This window comes from Amphiprion ocellaris, chromosome 2 (genome assembly GCF_022539595.1).
Source record: "Amphiprion ocellaris isolate individual 3 ecotype Okinawa chromosome 2, ASM2253959v1, whole genome shotgun sequence".
NCBI classification, from domain to species: domain Eukaryota; kingdom Metazoa; phylum Chordata; class Actinopteri; family Pomacentridae; genus Amphiprion; species Amphiprion ocellaris.
Genome location: NC_072767.1, coordinates 30820069 through 30833336, shown reverse-complemented (window position 1 = coordinate 30833336; position 13268 = coordinate 30820069).

Sequence of the window (13268 nt, the reverse complement as noted above, 5' to 3'; positions counted from 1 at the left end):
CATGAGACAAAGAGTGTGGAACAGGAGAGAAACACTGAAAAGGAAGATCTGGTTGCAAACAGACATGCAGCTGTAGTTGTATGGAAATATTTCAGCGAGGATGATGTTGACCAAAATCAGATAATCGAATTCATTTCAGTTAAATTCAGGTTCACTGATATGGCGCCAGTTCACTGCAAATTATATCTTAAAGCATTTCACCCTTGTAAGGTGAAAAATTTACAAAAGGATTGTGACAAAGCAAACAAACCCAAAGGCTCCCTTGGATTCTCTTAGAGCCAACACTTGGCAACAGTGAGAAAGAAAGAAACCTCTGGCAGGGAAAGGTTCAGGGAAGTCCACAATCTGTCTTGACCAGTTGCAGTTTGAGGGAAGGGGAGAGAGAAAAGCATAGCAGACTGAAATTAGACAAACAATGCATAGGAGAACAATCAAAACTTGGGAGGTCAGTCGGGTCAGTAATTGCAGATCAGCAACATCCAGCTCTGCAGCCAGAGACACCTGCAGAGAGGACAAAGCACAAACTGTATACAGCAAATGTATGGAGAGAGGAGTCAATTGTGGAAGAGAGCTGCTCAGTGGATAGTCCTCCAGGTGTCTAGGCCTATGGCTGTACAACTATAGCAGCATAATCATAGATAACACGATTAATTTGTTTGACCATCAGGTCTACAAAGCTCTGTATGATGAATGCAAAGTCAGATCTGAATGCCACCGAAATGAAAAACTATTTTGGACGCCTTTCCAAGTATTATACCATATGAATGATTATTTTCTACGCAAATGCACAAAATACAAAATCGCTTTCGAAAAAATTCTTATCAAATGGAGTTATTCAAATTTTCTGGTGAAAATACCTTTATTTTTCATATCACAATGTATATTGCAAAAAACCAAAATATGGAAATTTCATGTTTTCCAGTATTCTGCACTCCTACTACCTACTCATCTCTTATTCATTCACCCTGACACGCCTCCACTGTCAGCTCCATATCTCGGTCTGCTCAGTCTTAGTTCATAGTTATAAATAAATGAGACCTGAGGTGATCCAAATGTTCCTCATATCAACCGAGTCTCATTCAGTTCTCATCATCCAGTTGAAAGCTTTTAAAGTTAAATTACCCTGAATTTTGCCTCTCAGATTACACATGGGTTGCCCTACCTTTTTTGATAAAGGTCGGCTGATGTGCATGCAGTCAGAGAGGAATATCATCAGACTACCGGTACTTGTGACCCAGATTTTTGGAAGCTGAAAAATATCTGCATTTTTATTTGCAGATTGTATTCCCCTTAAAATAATCAAGTATTAATTAAAGAGAATAAGTGACAACACTAGAAAGGATGGCAATACAGCATTATCTATCGTAAAGGAAAGTCAGAAGGATTTTAAGTGGATTCATGCATTAATAGTGCAGGTTACTAAGAGCCTCACACTTTCTCTATTTAAAGTGACATTAGCATCAGTAGTTAACCCACTGGTAGTTAACATTAGCATTAGGTTTTCTGCAGTTTTAACTGTTGCTGTCTGTTGAGTGGTTCGTCAAAATCAGCGATATACACCGAGGGGATCACTCTTGTGTAGAAATGAATCAACAGCTGCCAAGGTAGGTTGAACTTCTTGAACTGGAACCTGTGATACATATTCTGCTGGGCCTTTTTGATGATGAAATTAATGTCGGTCTCCCAGAAACCTGAAATACCTGTATCTGTCTGTATGCAGACTCATCTGCTCATCATAGTCTGCACTGGTGCAGTCAGCGGTGTAAAAGATAAGAAACATCAAGGCCATTACTGGTAAATTTGTGAAGTCTTTACTCAAAGTAATATGATGCAATTCAAAGACTGTAAAGGTAAAGTAAAATAATAAAAATGTAGACACATAAGGTCCAATATTGCTATTTAGTATTTGGATTTAATATGAAAATATAAGATGAGTATTTTTAAGGAATTAACTAGCTGATTTTAAAACATTTAAAAGATAAAGTACATTAATAATTCATTTGACAGGTTTCATTATACGGTAATATTGTGTAGAGACTGACCAATCGGTTTATCCCATGACAGGGGAACAACCAGTTGGCAGAACGAACTCTTTAATTTGCACAATAATGACCCTCAGTCATCATCTAACAAGAGCACAGATGGTCCCCCAACATTATTCAACAAAACTCTGCAAAGCCACCTCTGATACATGATTAAACATGTTAAGGGCACTTCTTGAGCCAAATGTTAATCGCGTTGTGAAATCAAATTTTGAATTCCTCTTTAATCCACTTAATGAGTTGGCACCAATTTAGAAGCATCTATATACTGGAGAGCGGCTGTTTTCTTTGCTCATATCTGAGCAGAGCACGAGGGTTATTTGTAAAGGCTAATGCACCGGTGAAATCTCTCATCCTGATGACTGACGCCATGTGACTATAATGATTGGTTTGATAGTTGACTGCCAGCTGGAACCCCACAGAGAACAGTGAAAGTCTCCATATTGTGCTCCTACTGCCACCACTACAATTGGTGCTTATAAAGCAAATACATGTGTCCTGTTCTTAACATTTGATTGGCTTTACAACATCCTGAATACTGACAATTGGAAGATGATTTGGTTGAGTGAGACTGCCCACACTTGCAATACAAACGAAATGCGGTGGTGACACCATTTATGATTTTTGTTGTCACACACCCCAACAGGAACTCTAACACCCAACTATAAGCAGCAAGGTTTTGTTAATATTTAATCAAAACTGACCAACAGCAATGCTTTTGTCAATTCTGCTTCCATCTGATAAAGTGTTCTTTGGCGTTGGTGCCATCTACACCAATAAGCTGTTTCCCACTGCAGGAACTTTGTTCTTGGTGGCACAAACCTTCGTGTGTGTTCTGACTGCAAGAACCTCCACTGTAGAACCTGAGTGGTCCTGACAAACTGATGAGCGACTCTCAACACTGACTGGTTAAACTTAGAGAGGAGAAATGCTGATTGGTTTCATTCACAGAGGAAAATAAGTGCCATTTTTCTATCCTCTTGATTTCCTTGTCAAGTAGCATTCTCCTCCTTTCTAACATCACAACAACATAAAATTGTTCTACTATTACCAACTACATGTTGCTGGCTTGCTGCACATAGAGTTGACATCACAAGTGAAACTGTTGGATCTCACATAGGAAAAACAAAGTCTGAATAGGCTGATTACAGGGCCATTCCTATAAATGAGCCAACTAGCTTGTGCCACTGAGTTCCTGCAGTGGACAGCCACTTTATATTTGACACATAAGAGTCAATCACAAAGGATTCATGTCCTAATGCATAGTCTGCTTTGTTGTGTTTTCTTCTAAATGGGACCATATACATAATAAACAAAACACTGTTATCAAGGAGACTTAAAACCAGGGATTGTGGTCCTAAACCTATTAGAAAAATATTTACTAAGGTAGCAAATCAAGTGAGAAACAGAGCCATTTTCTCATAGATGTGCAACCAGAAGAGTCACCCCCTGCTGGCTGTGAGGAAGAATGCAGGTTATCAGGCTTCACTTGTCAGACCATGAAAAGTCACATCTTTAAGATACAGTCTATAGACAAGGGTAATTTTCTCATTCAATTACATTTTTACCATAGAGTACTGAATTCCTATTCCTAAATGTTTCTCCTCTTTTGATGGTGATGTTAACCTGCTTCAGCTTTTAGTCAGGGGTCAAAAACACAGGAGAAGATTGGTTTTCTGCTCCACTTGTGGCTAATGTCAGTATTACCAAATGAAGGGGGTAGCAAGCAAAACACAACAGCAAGACTCTCTTCACTCTACCGATAAACTGAAGCTTTGATGGCCAGCACTCCCCTGATCTAATCTCAGGCACATCGACATTCAGATCCAAGCCGGTATCAGATGTATTTACATACAGACCCAAGACCTGTGGGGGTAGAATGAGAGCTTGCCCAACTTGATTAGACTGTATGTAATCTGGACCTGATCCAACCCAGGTCCCTATCTGAGGCATCGTTCTTTAGAACTGATGGACCTGTGTAAGCCTTGACTTCCCAATCTGTTTGGTCTGTGTTTTAAAGCACAGCCTTGTCTCCTAGCAACACTGTTCCAATATAACTAAATAATTTTCATGTAAAGTAACATCATATTATTTTTGGCTTACATTCAAAGGCAACCTTTTTTTTCCTGAGTGAAGGGTGTGTTACTTTTATGTCCTGTGTTAGAGTGGAGACGAAGTGGTTGGGGTGGATGGCAAGCGTTCATTAACAGAGCATCTAATCCTCTGAAGGCAACCTTTAATGAGGATGTCTGAATGAAACTACAACAGAGGAAGAACAAGATGCCATCCCACAGAATGAGCTGAGTGGACCACAAATGTGCTTCAAAGTGGCATTTTAGAAAGAAAAAAAAAACTGAAACAGTAGTGTAATGCAAATTACTGAGTGACTGATTTAGGCAAAACCAACAGCCAAGAAACAAAGGAATGGCCTTGAGGGATAATCTGCATAGAGGAACTGAGATGGTCTGAAAGGAAGCTCGTGTTTGTTTAAAGAAAATTCTGAGGAGCCCGAGGAGAAAGAAAATCACTCTGATGTGAGACTATTTGTCAAAAGGCATGGATATATCCTGCAAAACACTGTGATTTTCTAAGCAAGTGCTGAGGCCTGTGATTCCCTAAGGTGGATGCTCTCTGCCTACAGGGGAAAAAAAATATATCTTAAGAGTAGTAATGTAAGGACCCATAGGGGAAAGATAAAAAAAAATCCCAGGGAAGATAAAGGACGAAGAACAGTTTAGCTATTGGACGACATCCAGCAAAAAGTTATTATATATTTAACTGTAAAATTTGCAGGGAGTGCAGCCACATGTTATCTGGACTGAAAACTAAAACTTGGAAATGCAATTTCACAGAGCACAAAATGCCATTGGGGAGGAAGTCATACTTTTAAATGCATTACAAGTAAGAAACAACAATTTAGCCTTGTGATGAACCTGCTTGTGTGTTGTGGAAAAGATAATTGGAAAGCAACATAAAGCAAGTGTGCAGCATGGGGAGAAGGTGCCATAAAAGTTGACAGGTTGTCCAGAGGGAGCTGTGTGAAGTCTGATAAATGGCCTCAATTGATGTCACTTGAATCAGGCTTTCGTCTGAACGCTACAGCCCTATTTTAACTGCACAGTGGTGGGTGTTGGGTGAACCAGCTGTGGGTAGCTCTAAGCTCAACAGCTTTTTTGATTCATTTCATGATTTATATATTGAGTTTTAGCCAGCCATATTACTGGTCATCACTCCAATAACAGTGACACATATCGACAACAGCGCAACCAATGGAAACAGGCTTCTTCTTGACTTTACATTATTGTCTGAATGATGCAGAGTAACACAATGTGAAAACACAACACCTTGAATCTGCAGCCTGAGGCAAATGATGGGTTTTTATTCAACTTAAATAATCTATTTATGCGACTGCATCGGTTTGAGCCATTTGACTTTTATATCTCACGTCCTAAATGGTCGCATCATTCCGTAGAATGTGACACGAAAGGATTTGCATCGTAATGTATTTGAAGAATAAAACTTGTGTAAATCTTGTTTAAATGGACTGCTAGCAGATAATCTCCAGTCTGACTCAGCAGATGAAGTAGACTTTGAGTATAAGCATGCCATTTCTTCTTCACATTTCACTCAGCTTTCTCCTCCTCTTGAGCTATCTGAATGTTACTGGTTTCAAAATCCTCTAAGCTACAAGAAACAACAACAACAAAACAACCTCCAACAACAACCTACATGCTGAAAATGGCAGATTTTGATGGTGCAATTAGGCCTACTTGGTTCAAGTCCATTAGCTATTGCAATATTAACAATAACCTTATTTATATAGCACTTTCAAAAGCAATGGCTTACAAAATGTTCCAATAGATACATGGACATGCAGGATACCTGGAAAGCAACATAACGATTAAGAAAGAGTGGATGGATAACAGATGAAAAAATACAAAATACAATATGTCCACATTAGTGAAGCTGCAGTAATTTACAGAGAACGCGTTGAGCCAAAGCCCCGACTTGTCGAGAAATAAGATTGACGTTAGGAATTGAGCAATTCAGGTCAAAGATTAAGGCTGAAAGACCCCACAATAAATTTCATCCTAGAAAATTTACTGGACTCATCTGAATATTAAGGTTAACACGCCGCAATATTACATAAAATACACACTACCCTGACTAAAAAATTGTACATGGAAAACCCAACAAATCCAAAGATTTAGAGATGAAAAGTCAACAATTGCACACAGTCGCACACAGAAGCGCTATCTAAATTCTGACATGGTGATGTAGCAACGTGACGTAGTGAAAAAAAGAGGACTTTTAACTGCCTTAGCACTGCCAAAGATGACTGTAACTGGTTTAAAGAAATACAAACAAGCCTGTGCAACTTTTCCCCCCTAGCAAAGTAATAATGGGTGCACCCAGACCATGCTCCAGTGCTGACACAGTGCTGTGGAGATTGGTCTGGCTATGTGATACTATACCCTATTGGTGAGTTGTACTCCTGTGTGCACTTATTCATTTTCATTTTCTGATTGGTCTGTCCCTTCTCAGACTGGGAGCATCCCACAAATGAGAACAATTTTGTCCTTGTCAAAATGGCTTAGGTCTTTACCTGCATGTTTATCTAGGATCCAACACCATGAAAACCAACTGTTTACTAATTTTATTTTACTGTGTAGCTTATTTGCTCTTGTCACTGTATCTGCAAAAAAATACATTCAAAAAGGAATTCATAGCTGTATAGCAGATGTGCTGAATCAATTATACTTATTTTTTGTCTTCTTCTGTACTTTGCAGAAAAATCTAATTATGCCTTTCTCCACACCTTCCTTTTCAATCCTCACTTTGGCACCTGCTGACTGCTGTTGTTCACACCAATGATAACTGACAAGGTGATAAAACAGGTGAGTTGTACTCCTGTGTTCACTTATTCATTTTCATTTTCTGTAGTTTAAGCACAATAAACAAAGCCACATGATGAACATCATCCAATAGCAGCTTATTTTATTGAGATGAAACTTGATGACGTCTCCAAAACTACATATTTACAAATAGCATACTTTTGAAATAATGTCCTATGGACAAATTAGTCAAAGTCAGCGTTATTAGTCCACAGTAACAGGCATGCTTGGTGCAGACCAAAGGCAGCTTTTCAGGAGAAAAACGCTGTTCCAACTGTGCAGCATGGTGGAGAAAATGTTTTGGTGTTGCTTGGCTGATTTAGGGACTGGGATGCTTGCAGTCATTGATTCAAGTATGAATCCTGCATCATATCAAAGAGTGCTTGAAGATAACGAGTCCATCTGTTAAAAATTACCCACAAGTGGACCTTTCAACTGAATAATGATCTAAACGCACCAAGTGGTCGCAAATTTCTGCAAGCTGATGTCAGAGACTGGTGGAGAATTCTGCCAAATGCCTAGGAGTTATTTCTGCTAAAGGGAACAATACTAACCTCTGAGATCAAGGGTGTATTTAAATTTTCCAAAACAGAACATTATGTTTTCAGATGTTTTTGGTTGACTAAATTATTTTAAAAAGTAAATGTGCCTTGTGGTTGCATTCAGGAATATAATGTTTTATCTGTTGGCAGTTTGCTTGTCCATATATGTCAAATGAGGCAACAATTTTCATGCAAGATAGCTTTATTTTTAACGTGACTGTCTGGTTTGCAGTGTATGTCTGTCTGTCTGTGTTGGTGTCTTGTCTCTCTTCACAGACTGAAGCCTTGGGGCATGCTGAGGAGTAGGAATTAGATCGCTCAGGCACCCTGTGCTGCTGCTCCCATGTCTGCTCTGTACAAACACATCACAGAGCATCAGAGTGTCTGGGTTCCAGGCTGAGAGACTAAACGTCTGCTTCTGCATCACCTTAATAACGGCGTCACTGGTGGGATATTAAAAAACATAACCAAAACCCCGAAATGTGAAGGATGAGATGTGAAAACAGACAGTTTGATATGCAGGGTGCTGCCGGGCTGGATTACAGTGTTATAGTGGTGTGAAGGAAAATTGAATCTTCAGCCTCCCAAATAATCAATGAGTTTGCTGCTCATGCTACACGGCAGGATCGTTAACAGCATTAGCATTTTCTGTTCAATGTTTTAGATGCTCATTAATAACAGGTTGAAAGCGACAGGGGAAAGTTCAGTGGATAATGATTATTTCTACAGGAGAAGTTACTGTATTTCCTCCTTACCTGCAAGCTGGAATATTGTTGCATAGTCTATGTATGTGTCCAATGCATGTAGGAATCTGCAGATGTACTGATGTATATGATGAGACAAATATAATGTGACTTCTTATTGTCTGTTTTCACAGACCTGGATTTTGGTTTCTGGTTTTGTGTTTGTGGTTTGTTTGTCTCCGTCTGTCTATATGGAGCTATTCATGCAGCGTTTCTGTTACTTCCTGATCTATTTTGAAATTACTTCTTCTTGAGTGTCGCTTGATTTTATTTGTCTTCTTTGTTCCTCTTTTCCCATTAGTTTCTTCCTTAGTTTTGCCTGTCTAGCCTCCCCAATTAGGCCTTTTTGTTTGAATTATGTCTTTGAGTTCATCCTGTTCAGCACCCTGTTTACCTGCTTGAGTTATTCCTCGTGTTAACAAGCCTCCGTTTTTTGCACTTAGTTTTTTGAGTCCTTTGGTTTGCTTAATTTTCTTGCTTCAGTCCATGCCATGTGTCTGTTACCCTTTTGAATTGTGGTTGATTTCGACCAGCTGCCAGTGTTTTGGATCCATCCGGACTGTAGTTTGTTTTTTCTATCAGCCTTTTGATTAAAATGTGCTTTTTTTCTCTTCACCTGTCATTGTCTAAATTTGGGTCTTATTCTCAGTACTTCAAAAAGTATTCTTCTGAAGATCAAGATTATGGAATGACTTCAGAAGAATGAAAGATGCTCAAAGGACACATAAATAGACTTGAAGCCATGGTTCTGCACTTACAAAGGCAAACAAAGATCCACATTTGGAGGTTAGAGGAATTGTTGGTGGTGATTTAACTCACCAGACTTTACATGAGAAGGCTTTTTCTTGCCATTCTAAATTTAGTGTTTACTTACATTTTCAGTCAGTGTTCAGGATATTTTGGACAACAAAACTACTTGGTTCACTTTAGGCATTGAAACTACACAATAACTATTTGAAAAGGATGATGTTTGGGTGTAAATGCATTCTTCAGCTGAACTGACCACAAGTTACAAAGCAACACAGTAATGACAGCACTGGAGATTAAAATGCACTTATTCGCATGAACGCAAAAGGTTGCCACTGTTATCTGGGTTAGTTCCTGTTTATCAGTGATCAAACTGGGTGATAACGACCTAGTGTAGGCCAGTTCATGTTTCCTGCATTACCAATCCAGACTTTCTAAGCCGATGTGGTTCTGTTTAAACACACTGTGTATTTTTGTGTTTCTGAAAGGCTAGCTATGGCATTGCACTTTATAGAGGATATAGCTAGTTACAGATTGGGCTTTTAGCACAAAGTCAATGTGACTGTTGAGGTGTGCAAAGCACAGTGGGCAGACATATCATAAGATTGCGCGGAGAATTTACAACTTCCTGTTGTGTATGTGCTTCATCAAATGTACAAATCAAAGCTCTTCTAAAGTTCTGTAACAGCTACTCCAATTACAACTCTTTTACAGATGCATTATAAAAGTATGGATGACAGAGAATGCACTCATAAAGTCTCTCCATAAAACAAGCATTTGTTTTCCTAGTGCAGTGCATACAGTCCCTCACAGACTTCGATAGATGACGAAATTTGTATAACGCCTAGCAAGCCCTTAAAGACTTGAAGACGCGGAAATCATTAATTGGCCTTTAGAAAATGGAAGAGGTCCCTACTGGCCCATATTTAAGGGAATGGTGTGCAGTGATAATGGCCATTCAATGGACTGATAATGGCTGAATTAGGTGCCACAACAGCGTTATAGCATCATTTTGATTGGGGCTGGAAATCATCTTCCTTTAAAGCCCTGTGCATGTGTGTCTGTGTGTGCTGTTTGGAATTTGATTACTATGGTGATCCCTATTTTATGACTGCTGTCACAAAATGATTTGAAAGGGGACTTTTGGTTTTTAAATTGGTATTGAATTCCAAGAGGCATCTGGAACGTCATAAAGTGTGGCCCTTAAGAGCTGCAGAAAGGTCCCCTGATGTAAGGACATGACAGGGCTGACTGGGAGGCTGACACCAGCTGACCTGACCGTCTTTATTGCACAGCTCTAAACTGAAGGCAGAGCGGCTGTTAGAGGAATTTTCCTGTGTGGCAGCTCCAGATGAGCGCTGCTAGCAGAAGAGGGCTGAGGATGAGTTTAACGGTGCAGCAATACCCCAGACCCCATTAGAAGCTATTCAGTGTCAGATCAAGTTTAAGTCCTCTGGCCATTTACAGAAGAGGCAGACCATACAGTACATTAAGTAAAGCTTTCTATGACTGGGCTGCTTGGTCGGTCGTGACGCTAACTGCTTGAGTCCATACTATTATACCTTCCATCAAAGCAAAGTGTAGGCTCACTAAGAATAACTCCCCAATACATCGGTTTAGACCGAGCTCAGACACTTTGTCCAGCATGTACTGCTCAGCTGCTCGGTGAGCGCATGCAGCCGAGACTGTTGGAATGATTTCCAGGCTCCTCCTCAGATAAATGCGCCGTGCCTGGAGGCAAGATTAGTCATGGCCTTCTCATCTTTTAAGGATCGTTAACCATTTAGCGCTGTGGCCCCGGCAGGCTCTCAGATAAACTAGGCCAACTTTTCGAACTGAAAGACATTTCAGTAGCATCACAAATCTCCCAGTAACCATGACCACCAACAATGCTTGTACTGGTCATGATAAGTGAGAATTCTGAAGCATTAAATCAAAATTATGAGATAAGAATAAATCGATATGTTTTGCTTAGCTAAGTTGACACTGAGGCCCAGACTGCACAGGATCTCTAAAGGTGTCCTGCATTTACTTGGCAGCAATACATTAGCAGCTGATTCTTTCGGTCCAATAAGCTGAGAGTTAAAGTCACTGTGGATCAGACTTATTTCAAAACATCCCAGTTCTTGGTTTGTCCCTTCTCAGACTGGAAGCATCCCACAAGTGAGAACAATTTTGTCCTTGTCAAAATGGCTTAGGTCTTTACCTGCATGTTTATCAAGGATCCAACACCATGAAAACCAACTGTTTACTAATTTTATTTTACTGTGTAGCTTATTTGCTCTTGTCACTGCATCTGCAAAAAATACATTCAAAAAGGAATTCATAGCTGCATAGCAGATGTGCTGAATCAATTATACTTATTTTTTTGTCTTCTTCTGTACTCTACAGAAAAATCTAATTATGCCTTTCTCCACACCTTCCTTTTCAATCCTCACCTTGGCACCTGCTGACTGCTGTTGTTCACACCAATGATAACTGACAAGGTGATAAAACTTCTAAAACTTGAAATATCTACTGTCTTATATTGGATACATATGTTTTCAGTTGTGACAAAATAAAAGCACTTCTTTAAAAAAAAAAAAAGGTACTTCAACTCAATGAATCTCAACTGAGAATATATATGAAAATAGACTTCAGATAATTTTAGTTTCCTTAAAATGAGAAGAAATTTTCCTTTTTTATTTGACTTGTTTAACTAGACTAAACTCAGATGGTATTATTTTGTCAATTTATCAAAGTGTTAATTTTGCAAATTGCCTTTTGTTCGATTGGAGCACAGATTTTCATTATGCTGTGCAACTGATGTGTAGGTGAGTGACAAAGTTGACAGATTAATGAAAAATCTAGTGATTGAAATAAATATTTCAACTTAAAAATGTAAGAATAACTACAGTTTTAGCCAAACTTAGTTTAACACCAATATGTAGAAAGCACTTTGATATTTCATGCTCTCACCATGGGACTTTTGTTTAGTTGTATACATGATCATTGCAGTTTTCACTGTGCACCTGATGCAGGCTGGAGACGATACTAGTGAGAGACACAGAAAGGAAATCTTACTTATTTATGTGTTTGGAATAAACCAATTTTTGACCTCCTGGCCTTTTCTGCAGTGCACAGCGTAATGCACCCTGGGGAATGTTGAGGCAGCTAAAATAATATTTTCACAAGAAATCCCACAATTACTGGTTTTATTGTGTTGGACAACACTGGTCATGGAAAATTCAGTGGAAAATTCTTGTACAAATGATTGATTTCCTTCAGGGCTCACCTGATGTAATATTAAGTGATTATGTTGATTTTTAGTCTTGCTAGCAGCTTAGCTCTATGGATGAATGTCAGTCTGTCGGTTGGTTGCTCAGATAATTAGTTTAGATTAGTTTACAGTGAAATAACTTGATAGCTATTGGATGGATTAAATGGAAATTTGGATCAGACATTACCGTTTACCTCAGGATGAACTGAAAGAACTTTGGTGGTCCTCTGATTTTTCATCTGTGTGTGGTAGCTTTACACATCAATAAATATTGGTTATATTCAAACCTTTACCAAACACATTTACACAATGCTCAATGAGTCTATAAGCACCGAATAAATCTCTCTGTATTTCACAGTTCACCAGAGATTGAAATCTTGGTTCTGTGGTGACATTTTCCATGCTGGCATCTCAGTAGGAATGCGAATCACATGTCACATCACACTCGTCATTGTGGTTTTCCAGAGCTCAAGTGGGCAGCAACCAAAGCAACGGAGACAAATTAAGCCACAGCAACTTATGTATGAAGTAGCCAAGAACAATTTTTGATTCTCCAGATATAGAAGAAGAGAAAGAATTACAGTTTTAAAGAGAAAGCAATCAGAGGTGAGCCACATGTCATAAACACGTGTCAACAGTTTATGTAGTTACTCCCACTGTCAGAAAGGGGGTGACAATAATTCCACACAGCTTGCGTTTAAAATATTATACCTGGTCAGTAAAAGCAGGTTTGCATTTAACTTAAAACACAATCGTCTCAAAGCACAGCATGTCTGTAGATGTCTCTTGTTTACCTGTTTGACTGTTTGACACCCAGGCAATTTCATGTTTCCCATGAAAACTCACACTTTTATTCATGTGTTAACATAATTGCACAAGGGTTTTCTAATCATCAATTAGCCTTTCAGCACGATTAGCTAACACAATGTAGCATTAGAACACAGGAATAATGGTTGCAGGAAATGTTCCTCTGTACTCATATGTAGATATTCCATTAAAAATCAGCCGTTTCCAGCTAGAACAGTCATTTACAACATTAA